This window comes from Pseudophryne corroboree, chromosome 1 (genome assembly GCF_028390025.1).
Source record: "Pseudophryne corroboree isolate aPseCor3 chromosome 1, aPseCor3.hap2, whole genome shotgun sequence".
Taxonomy (NCBI): Eukaryota; Metazoa; Chordata; class Amphibia; order Anura; family Myobatrachidae; genus Pseudophryne; species Pseudophryne corroboree.
In genome coordinates, this window is record NC_086444.1 from 293934687 (window position 1) to 293954175 (window position 19489).

Below are 19489 nucleotides of genomic sequence, written 5' to 3' on the forward strand. Positions count from 1 at the left end.
CAAATCAATGTCTTGTTTAGGTCCCCATGAGGTCTAAATCCGCCTTAGGCCTGATGTAATGAACGATGTGATGATACCTTATTTCATCCCTTATTACACTGCACCAGGTCGCATGTGACAACTTCTGGTTGCAGCACGACCGACCAGAAAATGTTGCATGCAATCCACGGGAGCGTGCAGACGGCCATATAAATCAGGCGATATGCACGATTAGTCATTCCAATATGGCAAATCGTGCCATTATCGTCCTGATGTGTACCCAGCCTAAGATTCAAAAGCTGCGAATGGTTATGGAGCACTTGAATTGTTGACACCGCAAATAAGATAAAAAATGAAAGGCAAGAAATTAACTGGGGCACTACTATGGGGTATGTATAACATTAACCTGGGCACTACTATGGGGCATAACATTAACTAGGGCACTACTAAGGGGTATAACATTAACTAGGGCACTACTATCGGGCATAACATTAACCAGGGCACTATTATGAGGCATAACATTACCTAGGGCACTACTATGGGGCATAACATTAACTAGGGCACTACTAAGGGGTATAACATTAACTAGGGCACTACTATCGGGCATAACATTAACCAGGGCACTACTATGGGTCATAACATTAACCAGGGCACTACTATGAGGCATAACATTAACTAGGGCACTACTATGAGGCATAACATTAACCAGGGAACTACTATCGGGCATAACATTAACCAGGGAACTACTATGGGGCATAACATTAACCAGGGCACTACTATGAGGCATAACATTAACTAGGGCACTACTATGGGGTATAACATTAATTAGGGTACTACTATAGGGTTACGGCACTACTACTTCTTAAAGGGGATGTGGTATAAAAAGTTGACATTCAGAATGTTGACATGGTCACCATTGACAGAATGTCAAAACTGTGAATGTCAATAATACATTTTTCCATAGACTTGTAAACTAGCCCTAACCACAGCCCAAACCTAACCCTCATCTGAAGTGGTGCTACAACCATATATTGGGGGTCATTCCGAGTTGTTTGCTCGTTGCCGATTTTCGCAACGGAGCGATTAAGGCGAAAATGCGCATGCGCATGGTACGCAGTGCGCATGCGCTAAGTACTTTAGCACAAAACTTAGTAGATTTACTCACGTCCGAACTAAGAATTTCCATCGTTGAAGTGATCGGAGTGTGATTGACAGGAAGTGGGTGTTTCTGGGCGGAAACTAACCGTTTTCTGGGAGTGTGCGGAAAAACGCAGGCGTGCCAGAATAAAACGCGGGAGTGTCTGGAGAAACAGGGGAGTGGCTGGCCGAACGCAGGGCGTGTTTGTGACGTCATACCAGGAAGGAAACGGGCTGAGCTGATCGCAGTGTAGGAGTAAGTCTGGAGCTACTCAGAAACTGCTAAGAATTTTCTATTCGCAATTCTGCTAATCTTTTGTTTGCAATTCTGCTAAGCTAAGATACACTCCCAGAGGGCGGCGGCCTAGCGTGTCCAATGCTGCTAAAATCTGCTAGCAAACGAACAACTCGGAATGACCCCCATTGACACTAAATTTAAACAAAACTGTCTCCAAAAGCCTGGACACTCATCTCCCATTGTTACGTACTTGAAAGAACCATAATTTTCCTTTCTAATTGTTTACTGGTAGTTATTTAGAAAGAGGTATTCAAAGGAGTGCATTCGTAGATTAAACCACAATGGGGAGAGAGGACAGTCCTGATGTCATCCAAATGGTTTCTACACTAGGGTATCTATAATGGGTGCAAGGTGTACAGTCCACACTGCACTCCCTTAACCCGTTCAATTACACTTACCCCTCCAGAGTTCCACGAGAGCCGGTGCTGCAGACAGAAATTACTGGGGAGATGGCATGGCAGCCATTTTCCTGGTGATTTGTGCATGCACAGTAGAATGAGGTGGGAAATGAGGTAGGGGCACAATGGGGGTCGTACGCTGCACTTCTTTGCAGCGGTGCGATTGGGGTGGAACTGCGCATGTGCATCATTGCCTGGCGATGGCTAGTAATGATGCCGGGAATGAGGAAAGCGACCGCAAGAAGATTGACAGGAGGAAGGCATGTCGGGGCGTCAACTAGCCGTTTTCCAGGAATGGTCCAGTGAACGCATGCGTGTCCAGGCATTTTGAGGGCGGATGTCTGACGTCAAATCCAGGACCTGTATCGCTGGATCCGTCGCAAATGGTAAGTAGGTATAGGGCTGGTCTTGTTTTACTAGAAACTTCTTTAGCATAGCAGGGCTGCACAAGCGTTTGCAGCCCTGCTATGCTAAAATACACTCCCCCATAGGCAGCATCAGGTTGATCACATGAGCAGCAAAAAGTTGCTACGTGCGATCAACTTGAAATGACTCCCAATGTTCATGGGGACCTGCACATGTGCAGCAGACTCTGGCATACAGCTAGAGTCTACATTGCTTCAGCCATTGCCAGAGAGGAGGTTGCCCACACGGAGACTGCACACGGCCCGTCTCTTCTCTTAATCCGCCCCTGTATTTCTCCCTTTACTTCATTTATTAATGTCATATACACTACCATTCATTATAGAAGTATTTACTAAGCATTGAATGTTGTGCAAATCCTTTTTTTTTTTATATATGTTTTAAATGCGTTCATGATATCTTAATACATTTTCAGAGTCTAAACTTAACAGCATATTTTAGATGCTTTGTCCTTGGATGTGGCAATAATGGTGGGTATTACTGCTTGCATTTAATAGAGAGTGGCACCAGTAAATAAAGCCTTGCTGGTGTGTAGTGGGGAGGTTTGTCATTAGGCGGAGCGAATTGAAAACTTTTTCAGGGGTTAGCCTTAATTACTGAGAATCCCTGGAATTTAAACTAAAGGGACCGCTACAGATATTTCCATTATCTTCTGCAGCCCCCCATTTCTAACTGTAATGCAGCCCCCGTAGTTTCTATAGAGGCTGCTATGCAGTCAGATTTACCAAGCTTTGGAATGCGATGGCGTTAGCCTATAGTAGTCTATAGGTAGTGGATGGCCGCGTATGCGCACAGGCACTGAACCAGGACGCAAGCTATCACTCTGCTCCCAGCTCTATGCTGGCACGGACTCTTAGTGGTGCCCATCTCCTGGAAAGAGCTTTTTCAAAAAATTTCATTGCGAATTTAGGCATATATATATATATATATATATATATTAGCATTACAAATGCAGATTGTTATAGATATGCCCCTCAATCTTAGAGTACTTAAAAGGTGAGTGTGGTAAATTGAAAGGAGAACTTTAATCATTATAGACAGGCCACGTGGTTTTGTTTTGATTAACTCTTACCATTCACATGTTGTACCAACTCAGGTTAGCCCAAATTAAGTTGCAGTGCTTCTTATTACATGCCATTTGGAACATTTTCAGCATTGTGTTCAGCGGCAGCTCCTATTTACATTTAGTAGGGGGGCAGCTGCTACCCCCATGCCTGAAGAGGAGACAACCAGCTGCCAACAGTGGCAGCAGCCATAGAAGCCAGATTGGGCTGTACTAAAGGCAGAGATAGGCTTCCTACAGAAAGCCAACTCTCTGCTAATCGCAGCCTGGTCTGGCAGTCCCAGAGGAAGGAAACACCTCATAATGGGACTGTCTTGTGTGTCTGTGACTGACAGGTAGGACTTCCAACAGGATGTCACTGCCAGTCACAGCGAAGCCAGTGCAGGCATGGACTGCGTCTATTTCACTGAAACTGAGAGGGATGGCAGGTTTTACTGGGAGGAGGGGGGGATGGGTAAAACCCACCACTGATTGTGATAATGCACTGTATACTTGATGAATTATGCATCTGTAGCTTTATCTTTCTTGTAGGTTTGCAATTATAAAGAAAACTGATGATAAGCGCATAACTATACATAACTGTAGTTAAGGCCTTATTTCCTCAAAGAGAATGAATTAGTTTTGCAGTGTCTTCTGAGCATATGACTTCTAAGTGCTGAACAGCCAGGTCGATATCTGGAAGACCCAACATTCAAATTACAGAATAGAGAATTATCAAAATTTCTAGACCTGTGTCCCTGGAGAAGGAGAGAAATAGAAATAAGAAAGGGACAATGTTATACATTTACTTAACTATTTCATTGTAGTTTTCCAGTTACAATCAGGGAGTTCTAAATGAATTGCTACTTACCTAAAGTAATTCCAAACAGTAAGACTGTCTTTAACGATGCCTAATTACTCTAGCGGTCTGAGATTACTTACTGTATGCCCTTGTCCTCGATGACAACACTCATAGCTCATTTGCACATCTGATGTATAATCATTAATACTAGGATTCCATAGGGCATGTCTTGCACAAGTAGCAATGTCACCACTGAGTACACTGTGCTATTGTATTTGCATTACCAGGTCATTAATTACATATTATCCCTTTCACTCCAACAATGCAATTTGTTTAACCTCAGTCATGTTTCTTAAAATTCATTTAGTCCTCATACTGACTGGAATCTTTTACAGAATGGAATGGTTAACGACACAACTGATTACATGCTTTATATAAAATGTATACAAATGTACATTATGCATGATACATTCATGTAAGCAAATAATATTTAATGTTCAATATTGTTTGAAATGCAGCTGTGATAACTACAATACAGATTCAACATCTGTAATTAGCTAGTTTTCAGTGTGTTGATTGAGATCTGCTGATGGGAATATATTGATCCTTCGGCTGAGGGAACGTTAACCAGGACGTTCGTAGGCAAGGTCTCTTGGTGCCCATCTAGTCCTTGGTAGGGGAAGTCCAGGAGTGGCATGGGCATCTGCACAGTGTACTTCTTTTCCCACTTATGCTTCATTAATTTGTTAGTATTTGTATGCCATTGTAGTCAGTCAGTGCACAGTAAAATACTAGTACTAAAGTTGGCGAAGTCAGGCTTGAAGATTGCCCAGGCTGGCATATTTTAAATGTGATTTACAGTGTGTGTTTTTTCAAGACTCCATTTTTTTACATTTGTCATGATTAAATGAATCGCATATTTCAGGTGGGCAGAGCACTCTGGGACATCTGCTAAAAATCATTCAGAAAGTGAGCTTCTAAGGTACACTCTGTCTGCAGACCACTACTATTATATGAACAGACAGCAGAGTGCCTGATTCTATTGTACAGCCGCGGAGAAGCTAGTAGCTACATACTGTACCTGGATAAGTTGAGCACCCCCTATGTTAGTGTTGTTTGAAGAGAATATCTTCCATTTGTTTAATATGGATTTGGGTAGAGAACACACTAACATTGTAACAGTGTAACATAGTAGGTGAGGTTGAAAAAAGATCGGTAGTCCATCAAGAAAGTTATATAGGCATTCTCCTGCATTTCATTTACAAACCCAAGATTTAATTAAACATGCTAATTGGTATGAGCATTAAATTCTGACAAACAATCCCCCAATTTTATTTGACCATTTGCTTAGTACATGTACACATCTCCCCATCATACATCTCACCCTTTCACACCAGTGAGTAGGAGGCTTAGGCTGCGTACACACTAGAAAGATACTATATCGTTCATCCAAGCGACGAATGATATATTGGTATCGGGCTGGCGGGTGTGTACACCCAATATATCTGTGAACAACATCACTCACAGACATCATGCAGATACAGTATATCGGTATGCCTGTCTGTGTGTTCGGGCGAAACGCTGGCCATCTGTACACTGGCTGCACAGCTAGGCGGACATTTGATCCAGTTTGTCTGTGTAGACCTATTAAGCAGCCAATTGGCAAGTGTGTATACTTACGAAATTAGCCGCTATATCAGTGGATTCGTCTGCATTGTGTGCACCCAGCCTTAATGCAGTGGCGGTTCTTGCCACGGGCAAGCGGTACTTTTGCCCGGGGCGCCGCCTTCCGGAGGGCGCCGGCGCCATCCGGAGGGTGCCGCACCAGGGCAAGATCTGCCACTGTGCCCCCCGTAGTGCCCTGCTGTGCCCCCCCGCTTTGAAGGGAACCAGACGCGTAGCGTCTAGTTTCCCTTCATGGAGAGGACCTTAGTTGTGCGGTGCGCGATGACGTCATCGCGCACCGCACAGCAAAGGTCCTCTCCATGAAGGGAAACTAGACGCTACGGTCTAGTTTCCCTTCGTCTAGAGGACCTTTGCTGTGCGATGCGCGATGACGTCATCGCGCACCGCACAGCATAGTGGCACAGACACTAGGGGTCATAATTGACCTCTAGTGTCTATGCTGTTCTATGGGAGAGACGTAATAACGTCTCTCCCATAGATCGAAGAGAACAGAAGAGAGGAGGAGAGGAGAAGAGCGGCGCCGCCGGCGGAGGGGGTCTGGATCAGGAACGGGGATGGTAAGTATACTTTTTATTTATTTTTATTTTTTCTTTCAGCGCGCTGACCACGCCCCCAATCGAAGCCACGCCCCCATATTTTGCCCGGGGCGCCAGAAATCATAGAACCGGCCCTGCCTTAATGTAAAGCGCCATCAAGGCTCACTCAATTTCAAGTAGCAAATATTTTAACATTCTCTTCTTTTCTGTATTGTTTTACATTGAATACCTGTGAGCACTATAAGTTGGTTTCCTCATTTCTGCATTTTACCATATTTGCTCACAATTTACTTAAACGTGCTGTTTTCTGCCACTTCCATGGAGACTTACATGTCTGATAATTTTGTGTATGGCAGAAGACCTTTAGTTCCATGAACAAATCACGATCTGTTTTTTTAAATATATTCAAACTATTATTCTGCTTAATAAAATCTTACTTTGTAGATCCTGTGATATTTAGGCACAACATTGCACCTTACCTGGGGTACTGACTGAGTATAATCAGTGATGAACTCAAATAACCATGTTTAAATGATCCTTATTTTACTGCAAATGTCCATGCGCAGTTCTGCAGACCGAGGTGCATAATGTGCAAATAGACTTTTGTCATGTCACACTGAGAACACTTGCAGGACATTTGCAGGACACTTGCACTGCTGTGTGTACCTTTGGGTCATAAATAACCCTTACTGAGCCCCTGGTTAGTATGTGTTCAGATATTTAAATATTATGTAATTCCATGTTTTATTTCTATACTTGCAGCAAATGGCACAATGTGGCACAATAACATATTTATTCACATATAATAAAATGATATTAACAATGTGTATGTAAGTTATTGTACGTATCTGTGTAACTGCAGGACCAGTAAATGCTGCTGAGAGGGTCTGTTGCTTTAAAACTGCAATGCAGCATTATGCTGGTGGAGGAAGATTGAAAGTGACAACCCTCAGAGGTTTGTAAAGGTCCTGCTTCAGCTCCGAAGCAGCAAATGATAGTTATCACAGGCTTTCCTACCTCAATCTGTGTCTACGCAGCATTAACCAGTGAGCTACCAAAATCTTGCTGAGTACATTAAGGCTAGAAGTCCAAGTGACCCAGTAACTGTGAAAATTAGTATTCAGTGCCTTACGTGGCCTAGTTTGCTTCTCTTCTGTGGATTATCATATTAAACACTAGTTCAATGCTGTTTGATAATGCTTTTCTCTGATACCAATTTTGCTCCTGTTCGTTCTAGTTATGTAATAATACTGCTCCCTGTGTAGTTGTAAAATTGAAAATTACCAGCTCATAAATTATATCAGGCAAAATGAATTTTGAAGAAAAAAAAACACCTTTGAATGGAAGATATGTACATTAGTGCAGCCAGTAATGTAATTGTAAATACTGTAGGGACAAGTACATGCAGGGGGAACAATGGTTGAGTTTGACATCTGTTACACGCGCCATGGGAATGGCTGAACACCGACACCTCACAACCATCTACTGTACATTACTGATGTATCCCATATTGTAATTCTCTGTGATTTGCACATTGGAAAATTATCTCTTCTAGCCTCAGTTGACTGGAAAATGATGAGAGCGCAAAATATGACACTTGTCTATTTGGGCTGAGATATAGAGAACAACACAAGTTGGGGATCCACAATTTTCGGGAAAACACTAGTTAATAAAACTACTGTAAGTAATAAATGTAGAAAAAAAAATCTAAGATAGTTATAGAATTAATCTTCTACACACGTGCTATAAAAATGCTTCTCAGTTTGATAGGTCTCATTACCAATATGGATGAGCTGTGTCCAATTGGATGCTTAGATTAATGTAATATGTCTTTGTATAGGAACAGACGTGGGGCAATATTTACTAATATTCGTGTTTGAGTCGGTTTGTGTAGTGTTTAAACTCGTTTTGTATCGGGTGCATTTTCATGCAACTTTTTGAATCCATATACGCAAAGTTACAAAGCAGTCGACTTTATGGTTGTCGTATTTTCCGATGTCGATGCCAGTTGGGGGTTTTTTGGCACATTTACGGCCGTCATTGTCGTTTGTGTATGTGTTTTTGTTGTATTTGCTGTTTTTTTTCCTAAGTTAAACGCGGCGGGTTTTTTTTCCTGCGGCCGCATTTTCACTTTCAGTTTCATCCCCGTTCGTGATTGGTTGTGTTTCAGATGGTAGGAGTGTCTGTGCACAACCATATAAATACGCCCCAAACTGTCCGCACCTCGTGGGTTTAGTTAGTGGTGAGGAGGAGGGAGGTTGTGCTGTGGAGGTAGGTGAATTTGTGGTTTGGTGAGGAGTGTTGGTAGCGATTTCTGAGTGTGGTATAGTGTTTGAAAGTCGTCTTGCCATTCTTGTTGTCTTGTATTTTGTGGTTTTGTCTCATTTTTAGTCCTAGTTATTTTTCTTTATAGTCCCTTGTCAGTGTGTGTGTGTGTGTGTGTGTGTGTGTGTGTGTGTGTTGTGTAGTGTAGTGGTAGTGGAGGAGTGTGTTGTTTGTTTGTTTTTCTGTGTTAACTGTTTAGACACACAATTATGTGTGACTCAGAGGTGGGTGAGGTGGAGGGTGTGAGTGAGGGGGAGGAGGTCGGTCAGGTGGAGGAGGTGAGTGTTAGTGAGGTTAGTGAGGTGGAGGAGGTGGGTGAGGTTGCTGCAGCAGCCTCAAGTGATAGTGACAGTCAGAGTGCTCCGCAGCCACGCACCACTACTAAGACTGGGCGAAATGTAAAGTTTAGTTTTGCTGAAAATGTGGCATTGGTGCGTGAGCTGATGAAGTATCAGAGGCAGCTATTTGGCCCTGAGTCCGCCAAGGTACCAACACGGAGGAAGACGATGTTGTGGGCGAAAGTTGTTGCTGCTGTCAATAGTGAGGGGGTGGTCAAGCGGACGGAGGACACGTGCCGCAAACGGTACTATGACATAAAGCGACGTGTCAAGTCCAAAATGGCCAAGGAGGCCAAGTCGGCTCGGAAAACCGGTGGTGGGCAGCCCTATATTGCAAGATATCTGGAGTATGAGGAGCCCATGCGGAGTGTAATACCTCCTGAAGTTGTCTCTGCAACCCATGTCCGGGATTCAGATCGGCCCAGGAAGAATGGTGAGCATGTGTATTTGCATTTACATTCTATGTTAGGTTTTTTTTTTTAATGTGTGTCATGTGACGTTGCATATTACTCCCATCTTCAAGTGTGTGTCAGCCAATACATTGTTTTGGTATTTGTTTTATACAAAAGCCAATGTAACATCTTACTTTATTGTATGTCTTGTGTTTTTCTGAAAGATATTTTGCATGTGTAGTTTGGACTTGGTGTGTCTCTGAATTGTCCTGCAATAATGTTTTCCTTTGGCCGTTTTTTATTTTAAAATTGTGACTATGTTTTATATTAAAGTGATCCATGTGCAATGTTTAAAAAACAGTGGTTGTCATGTTAGAGGCTGGAGTAGTGCAAAGTGGATTGGAAACCACTTACATGTGTAATGTCATTATTAGATCATGTTAAATTTTTAATCAAAATAACACTATTTCTTTGATCATTTTTTGCTTGTATTTGTAGCGTGACACCACACTGCAGTGTAATTTTTAAAATATTGCTACATTTTGTTTTGGCTCATATAGTGGTAATGTGTGTTTGGAGTGCCACATCACAGAGCAATTTGCATATTGCATCTGTAATATTTATCCTTTCAATACAAAATGAAGATGTGTGTGTTTTTGGTTGTTGTTTTTTTTTTTTTTTACTTGTGGCCTATGTCAGTGTCCTGTACATGTTTTCCTGTGTTGATTTTGCCATAGAGCATATGTCTATTGGACAATGTTTATTGTTTTATGTTTTTTAATTTTGTTTTTCCGGTCCTTATGTTTTTTTTTTTTAAATAAGCATTTCTAAAAGAATAAATGTTTATAAGCATAATGGGTGGATGTATACACAATAGCATGAAAAATTTTATATTTTTTATTTTGTACAGTGTTAGAAAAAAGCAGTACTACTCGTCGGCCAGTAACTCCTATCACATCTGATGATGATGACGCTGCGGAAGCAGTTAAAGTGTCCATTGTAGTATAGGGTATGCTTGTAAAGGAATGGCCATAACAAAATTGCACTTTCATTAAAAGGTCCATCAAAAGAAGTATGGAGCAGCAGAAGTGGCACTTCTGTAAGACATCACCACAAAAAACCTGTGGCCGAAAAGAAAGCAAGGTCGTATGTCCCGGCCCAAACAAAGATTATCGTCCGTATGTTCTGTCCCCCCACTCCAAATTTTGGACACACCTCCAAGACGTCAACCACACTCCCCTCATCTTGATTGTGAGTATCAAACTGAAATAAATGTGAAAAATGAAAGAACGTAATCAAAATATTTCATAACCGCATTAAGTCAAAACACATAAAAAAACTTAAATAATTAACGCAGTAAGTAAAAGCTGAAATGGAATCCAAGCTAAATGGCCTTGTCCACATCCAGTAAAGATATGTATGTCCACTTGAGCCATACAGTATGACATTGTGTGTAAGATGCTGCAACAACAAAAACATGTTTTTTATTGCAAAAAGTAAGGTGGTTTTTCTAAATTTCACATGTGTGTTTGAGGTAACATTGCAAAATACATATAAAAATATTACTATGTTTGTGTTAGGTTCCTGGTGCTCAGAACAAGGGAGATGTTATGAAGCGAGTCCAGAGCACCAGGACGTAATGCTGGGAAAGGGGAATGGAAAGGGAATAGCCCATGGCGCCCTAACTCAGTTGTCTCGCCCGTGTGGTCAGAAATCCCCTGCGAGACTATGGTTGCTTGAGCCCATGGCAGCCGCGTTTGAAGGGCGGATTATGTCTGCCCAACTCCGATGCCCCCTCAGGTCTTAATGGGAGACAAAGGGAAATCCGTGACAGGGTGATAACAAGGGGCCCTCTGACTAAACAACCAGGCCAGGGGCTACAAGCTAACTGACTAAACCTGAGGTATGTGCGGTAACCCGCCAGGGAAAAGGACAACCAAAATCCACTAGTCCGTACTCCTACCCAGCACCGCTGGATACCAGAGTGGATCTGTGGGAGCGGAATCCTCCGCAAAAGCTCCGGAACACAAATAATAAAAGATAAATAATTAAGCGGCCCAAGCCGCAACACACGGCTACGCCGTGACTCACGAACACCACTGGATGTTCAAAGGTGCTCAGTCAGGACTCCAGGAACAGATGACGACTTCCGAGTACAGGACAACTGAGAACAGGAACGACCGGATACAGCAGGACTGGAAACACTTTCAGCAAACAGATTCAGCATTCAGGAAGCTCAGGAACTAGCAGGAACCAAGCTCAGAACTCAAGCAGACTGAAAACCCAGAAATATCACCAGCATCTGCGAACTGCAATCAGCCAGCATATAACAGAGAGGCCTAATTAATAATCCAGTGCAGCTGGCCTATTGCAGGACTCCAAGTTGACAAGATGCAATTAGCAGCCAGATGAGGCTGAACACATGGGAACAAGCTGCAATTGCACAGACTCACCAGCGGCAGCAGACAAGAGTAATCTAAAACAGAGCAATGGGAAATCCTGGCATGCAAGACAACTAAATAAACATAAAATAGAAATGAACCACTACCTGTGGTTCATAACAGTATCCCCTCCTTAAGGGTGAGCTCCGAGCACCCCATGACACCCACGGGGAACATAAACAGAAGTATAACATAAAATACATAACAAAAATGCAAAACAGGAATGAGCCACAGCCGTGGCTCATAACATTACCCCCCCCCCCTTGAGGAGGGGTCAAAAGACCCCAAAATTCAGACTATCCAGAACAAGGGATACAAAAAAAAAAACCTGACACACTGGTCTAACAGGCAAGAAAACAAAAAAAACAAGTTGTAGCAACAACTTGTAACAGTGCCCTCCCCTTAACGGTGGCCACAGGACACAAGACAAGGAGGAAAAAAAAAATCTCTTTTTTTTTTTTTTTTTTTAAATCAAGGCAAGAGTCAAAAAATTATTTCTTTTTCTTCTTCTTCTTTTTACAAAGCTCTTTAGGTCTGACCAAGGTAATTCCCCAAACATTGTCTGAACTGATGGTACCACCCAGCAAGGCTGCGTTCAAATCAGAGACAGGTTTCTTACCCTTGGGAGCTGAACTTTCTGGTAAAGTACTATTATTAGAAGAAGAAGAAGTCAAAAAAGCACATCCTGCGGTCAAAACATCGGGCTGGGACTCTTGTGCAGAGTTTACAGTATTTGGTGGACTCTCAGCAGACAAGACGGGTGACTTAGAGGAACCTGAACCAATTTCTTTGGAACCGTATCTTTTAACAATTGCATCACAGAATGCTAGGGGATCCTGAAGAATGGGATCTTCAGCTTTCATTAGGCTGGTTGCCCACTCAGAAGGCTCTCCTCTAAAAGAATAAATCAGATAGAGCCCAAGGTTTTCTGAAGTGATGCCCAGAAATGGTCTAGACAACATAATAGTGTAATAGTGTTTGAAAAGCGCCAGAAATTGGGCGAAGTCCCCATCAAAGGTTATGGATGTTGAGATATCAGAGTCAGGATCTGTTTCCTTCTCATCTGACTGACTGGAGTGCTTTGCTAGGACCTGGTCACTATTGACCTTACTCGAGGCTGAGACTCTCTGAACCCCACCCGGGGCTGAGACTTTCTGAACCCCACCCGGGGCAGTGACTTTCTGAACCCCACCCGGGGCAGTGACTTCCGGGAACCCCGCTGGGGCAGTGGCCTCCGGGAACCCCGCTGGGGCAGTGGCCTCCGGGAACCCCGCTGGGACAGTGGCCTCCGGGAACCCCGCTGGGACAGTGGCCTCCGGGAACCCCGCTGGGACAGTGGCCTCCGAGAACCCCGCTGGGACAGTGGCGTCCGGGAACCCCGCTGGGGCAGTGGCCTCCGAGAACCCCGCTGGGGCAGTGGCCTCCGAGAACCCCGCTGGGGCCAGCACCTCGGATTCTTTTACTGGGACCGGGCCGTTGGCCTCCCTGACTGGGATCGGGCCATCGGCCTCCCTCTCTGAGTTGATAATTATCGAAAGTTCTCCCGGGACTATGACTTCCGGGACTTTTGCTGAAGCAATAACGTTCAGATCCTCCACTAATGCTATGCTTCTTAAGTTCTTTCCTGGGGAAGCGACTTCTAGACCCTTCTTTGGGGCTGCGTCTCTCGAGACCCCACTTGGGGATATTACTTCAAAGATCCCTTCTGGGGTTTTGCTTCTCGAGTTCCCCTCAAGAACTATGGTTTTAGAGACCCTTTCTAGGGTTGCGCTTTTCAAGTCCCTACCTGGGGTAACAGCTTCTGAGACCCCTTCCGATATGGACACCTGAACTATAATATTTGATGTCCCTCTATAAGCTAGGGCATCAGGTACCGCTCCAGCACTCTGGGCATCGGGTACCGCTCCAGCACTCTGGGCATCGGGTACCGCTCCAGCACTCTGGGCATCGGGTACCGCTCCAGCACTCTGGGCATCGGGTACCGCTCCAGGACCCTGGGCTACGGGCACCGCTCCAGGACCCTGGGCTACGGGCACCACTCCAGGACCCTCGGCTACGGGCACCACTCCAGGACCCTGGGCTACGGGCACCACTCCAGGACCCTGGGCTACGGGCACCACTCCAGGACCCTGGGCTACGGGCACCACTCCAGGACCCTGGGCTACGGGCACCACTCCAGGAACCTGGGCATCGGGCACCACTCCAGGAACCTGGGCATCGGGCACCACTCCAGGAACCTGGGCATCGGGCACCACTCCAGGAACCTGGGCATCAGGCATCACTCCAGGGACTTGCAACTCCGCTTCCACAGGAACCTCAAGAGAGGAGAGAAACATTCTCTTTTGATTCCTGAATCTATAATGTGGCTCCCTTGCCCAAGGACCCCAATTATAGGACAGAGAGCTTTTTTGTGTGGGTTGTGTGACAAGTGCCTCTGCCACAGTAGAGACAGGAGTAGGTCTTGTATCATGACTCAACTTGGCCAGAGGGCAAGACTCGTCACCACACTTTGGCTTGCGCAACTCACAGGTCTGCAGATAATGGCCTAAACCCCCACAATATAGGCATAAGTTTAAGTTTCTGCGACGCAGACGCTCCTCTTCTGAGAGCCTGGGCCGCAGAAAACTTTTAAACCTTTTCTCTTCAATTAGACCAGAGGATTCTCTTGTCACCATACTGTGAGCAAGAGTCTCTTTAGAGATAGATGTACTCTCAACGACTTCTGGCAAAATGAGCAAGATTTTAGTCAGAAGGTTTTGCAGTTGCTTTAGGGATTGCTGCAAAACTTCTAGTCGCTCTGGTCTCAAAGCACTGAATACAGAGTTCAGAGCTGCGAGAGATGCCTGCAGGGCTTGCATAGTAGACATAGGAGGATTTAAAACTAGACGAGACAAGACAAGACAAGGCAAGACAAGGCAAGGCAAGACAAGGCAAGGCAAGACTAAATTTTGCTAAACAAAACAAGACTTTTTTTTTTTTTAAACACCGGACTGGATTCTAAACACCGGACTGGATTCTAAACACCGGACTGGATTCTAAACACCGGACTGGATTCTAGACTAGACACTGGACTGGGCCAAAAAAGAAAAAAAAGTTTTATTTCTTTTTTGTGGTATGGCTGGTGATAATGTTAAGGAGGGGATACTGTTATGAACCACAGGTAGTGGTTCATTTCTATTTTATGTTTATTTAGTTGTCTTGCATGCCAGGATTTCCCATTGCTCTGTTTTAGATTACTCTTGTCTGCTGCCGCTGGTGAGTCTGTGCAATTGCAGCTTGTTCCCATGTGTTCAGCCTCATCTGGCTGCTAATTGCATCTTGTCAACTTGGAGTCCTGCAATAGGCCAGCTGCACTGGATTATTAATTAGGCCTCTCTGTTATATGCTGGCTGATTGCAGTTCGCAGATGCTGGTGATAATGTTAGGTTCCTGGTGCTTAGAACAAGGGAGATGTTATGAAGCGAGTCCAGAGCACCAGGACGTAATGCTGGGAAAGGGAAATGGAAAGGGAATAGCCCCTGGCGCCCTAACTCCGTTGTCTCGCCCGTGTGGTCAGAAATCCCCTGCGAGACTATGGTTGCTTGAGCCCATAGAAACATAGAAACATAGAAACATAGAATTTGTCGGCAGATAAGAACCACTTGGCCCATCTAGTCTGCCCCTTTTTTTTTTTTTATATATTATTTTTTTTTATCACTAACCTTATTTGATCCTTATTTCTTTGTAAGGATATCCTTATGTCTATCCCATGCATGTTTAAATTGCTCTACTGTCTTAGCCTCTACCACCTCTGATGGGAGGCTATTCCACTTGTCCACTACCCTTTCTGTGAAATAATTTTTCCGCAAATTTCCCCTGAACCTCCCCCCCATGGCAGCCGCGTTTGAAGGGCGGATTATGTCTGCCCAACTCCGATGCCCCCTCAGGTCTTAATGGGAGACAAAGGGAAATCCGTGACAGGGTGATAACAAGGGGCCCTCTGACTAAACAACCAGGCCAGGGGCTACAAGCTAACTGACTAAACCTGAGGTATGTGCGGTAACCCGCCAGGGAAAAGGACAACCAAAATCCACTAGTCCGTACTCCTACCCAGCACCGCTGGATACCAGAGTGGATCTGTGGGAGCGGAATCCTCCGCAAAAGCTCCGGAACACAAATAATAAAAGATAAATAATTAAGCGGCCCAAGCCGCAACACACGGCTACGCCGTGACTCACGAACACCACTGGATGTTCAAAGGTGCTCAGTCAGGACTCCAGGAACAGATGACGACTTCCGAGTACAGGACAACTGAGAACAGGAACGACCGGATACAGCAGGACTGGAAACACTTTCAGCAAACAGATTCAGCATTCAGGAAGCTCAGGAACTAGCAGGAACCAAGCTCAGAACTCAAGCAGACTGAAAACCCAGAAATATCACCAGCATCTGCGAACTGCAATCAGCCAGCATATAACAGAGAGGCCTAATTAATAATCCAGTGCAGCTGGCCTATTGCAGGACTCCAAGTTGACAAGATGCAATTAGCAGCCAGATGAGGCTGAACACATGGGAACAAGCTGCAATTGCACAGACTCACCAGCGGCAGCAGACAAGAGTAATCTAAAACAGAGCAATGGGAAATCCTGGCATGCAAGACAACTAAATAAACATAAAATAGAAATGAACCACTACCTGTGGTTCATAACAGTTTGTTTGATCAAAGCTATAAGGTAACACATTATGTATTCCAATGTGTTTTTATGGTGGAGTATGTGTGAGCTACAATAAAACTAAAGTGTTTTTCACAATTAAGTAACCAGACACATTTGCCACAAACAGGCATATGTATGTATTTAAACTATGAGTGATGATGTTGCTAGGCAGAATAGTTGAAAGCAACAGTGAATGACATGTGTTCCATGTGTAGTGATTTGTTTACATTTCTCAAACATATGGATAGCTAACGGATATTTTTGTAACATTTCAGCTTCTAGTCCTGGGAACAGCATCCCTCCGCAACAACAGCAACACAGTGACATGGAGGAGACAAACATCTTAGAAATGCAGCCATTAAGGCAAGGAATGTGCCCCCCAGCACCTGTGAGTACACCACCACAGCAAAGCACACCACCACCACAACACAGACCAACAACACCAGGAACACAAGGCCCTGATCAGGTGTTTTGGTCCATTTGGGCTAAACAGCAGGCCACTAAATGCAGATTGCCTGCATAGGCAGACACAAATATTTGCAAGCCTACCATCTCACCTCAGAAGAATATCAAGAAATCTGAGTAGACAAAATGAACAAACAACCAGAATAGGCAATACCATGGAACTCATGCGTACAGACATTACACAGGTCATGGGCAACTTACAGCGCATAATGGAAGAACAGCACAGACTAATGGAAGAACAGCACAGACTAATGGAAGAACAGCACAGACAACAGCAAAGTTATATGAACATTTTTCAAAACAATCAAAAGATTAATAAAACTTTATTCCGAATAGTAGACAATCAAAATGCTGCTACACGTGAACTCAATGCCACCTTCACTAACCTGAATGAAACACTCAGATGCATGCACCAACAGCAAACAAGCAGCAGTTCTGGTACGACTACTCCAAATATCACGCCAGTCTAATCACCACCAAGATGCTCCACCAGAGCACGACAACATGACAGTGTAAAGGCAAAGGGCAGGACAAGCAGCCACCAAAAAAAACGTAAAAAAAATACAAGTTAGACATTTGTGATAAGTAACTCAAACTAGTTAGTAAGTGTATGTTTGGCAAAAAAAATATAACACTTAGCTCCTTGACAATTTTTACAACATCATTAATTATAAGTGGTGCAAACAACAACATAAAATTTGTAGGCGCATTTATTCTTTACCATTTTTTTTTGGTATTGGAGGAGGGAAATGTTGATGGAGCCGCACATACATGTTAGCAGGAAGTAAACTGACCACTTGATTTTTTTTCTAATCATTACTCTTTCTAGATTCCAATCATTCACTTTTCCTGCAGACACAATAATTGGCAGCCAGGCACAATGTCTTTAGCAGGAAGTAAACTGACCACTTGATTTTTTTTTTAATCATTACTCTTTCTAGATTCCAATCATTCACTTTTCCTGCAGACAATCCAAATTACAATGTTATTGATACATATTTTACCTTTCTTCTCTATACAACATTACAAGAAGAACACAATTGAGTTGCGTAAAAAGCTTTTAATATGTTGGCTTTGAATTTTTTATAAAACATTGACAAAATGAATGTCAGTATTGTTGGGACATGTTTGTGTGTGTTAAAAATTAGCAAGAATGTTATTACACATGATGCTGAAACAAACAAATATGTACTTTTTAAACAAAAAACAAAGAATGTGTATAATAATGTATATATGTGGCAAACTGTGTATTTACTTACACATCATCAAGTTTACTGCATCAAACATTAGGAAATAAATTATTCCTGATTACAGTAAGTTTGTGTGTCTTAAATATGATGGTGCATCACACATAGGGACACATGTATTCCTCAAGGCTAACATATTATATGTTGAGGAGTGTTTTTTGGGAACACAGGTTCTCAAACTCGGCCCTCAGGAACCCACACAGTGCATGTTTTGCAGGTCTCCTCACAGAATCACAAGTGACATAATTAGCTCCACCTGTGAACCTTTTAACATATGTGTGTGAGTAATTCATACACATGTGCTTCTACTGGGTTACATGAAAAACATGCACTGTGTGTGGTCCTGAGGGCCGAGTTTGTGAACCTGTGCATTAGGACGTTACACACAATGATAAAGTGAAATACTACATGGATTATGTGGGCTTGTAAGAAATTAGCACTGCAAGTTTACGATCACTTATGCAGACTTAATGCATGCCACTCATAATCTGTTGTTTTGAGTTCAAAAATACACACAATACACATGCAACATTTGTTTTTCATAAAGCGAGGGTATGTTTGTATGTGTCAAGGAGACAGACACATTCTGAGTAATGGTTTTGGCAATAAAAATGGCAAAACATCTATTTATGATTACACAACAAATGAAATAAGCAAACCAAACTTACCTTAGAAATAGCGAGTGATGATCTCTTGCCTAACCTGCCTCCCTACATCTGTACTCCAAGTATCACCAGATGTCTCTAATTCCTCTGCTTGCTGGCTGCTTTCTTCCTCCTCCTCCTCCTCAACAGGTGGCAGATGTTGTTGCAAACACATGTTATGAAGAAAGCAGCAGCAGAACACAATTTGAGTCACCTTGGAGGGACTATACAACAAAAGGCCACCAGACTTATCCAGACATGCATGATTGTAATTGTGTTCAGCAGGGGTATCAGGTCGGGACAATGGAGTTAGAAGCCAAGAGAAACAGCCATATCCTTCATCACCTAAAAGACAGATATAGTAATGTGATTCATGTTAAGATACAGCAACACATAAGTAACACACTGTGGGGCAGATGTATTTACCTGTAGAAGGCATAAGGAAGTGAAAAACCAGTGATATGTGCAAGGTAATAAAGGCAGCAGACAATCTGTTCCTAAATGTTCATTTACATATTGGAGCTGATTGGCTGGTGCCTTTATCACCTTGCACAGATCACTGGTTTCTCACTTCCTTATGCCTTCTACAGGTTAATACATCTGCCCCTGTATTTGGACAAAGTATACGCAGGCCTACACATA

The 19489-nt window shown here is 43.4% G+C and overlaps 1 long non-coding RNA gene across 1 annotated transcript; it reads left to right on the top strand.

Annotated features, from left to right (window-relative positions):
• Nucleotides 1-6220: 6220 nt before the first annotated feature.
• On the top strand, nt 6221-18218 carry LOC135065433 (uncharacterized). The gene is made up of 3 exons (XR_010251722.1): nt 6221-6322; nt 10415-10607; nt 16767-18218. It is a non-coding gene; the product is annotated as an uncharacterized LOC135065433 (long non-coding RNA).
• Nucleotides 18219-19489: the final 1271 nt, after the last annotated feature.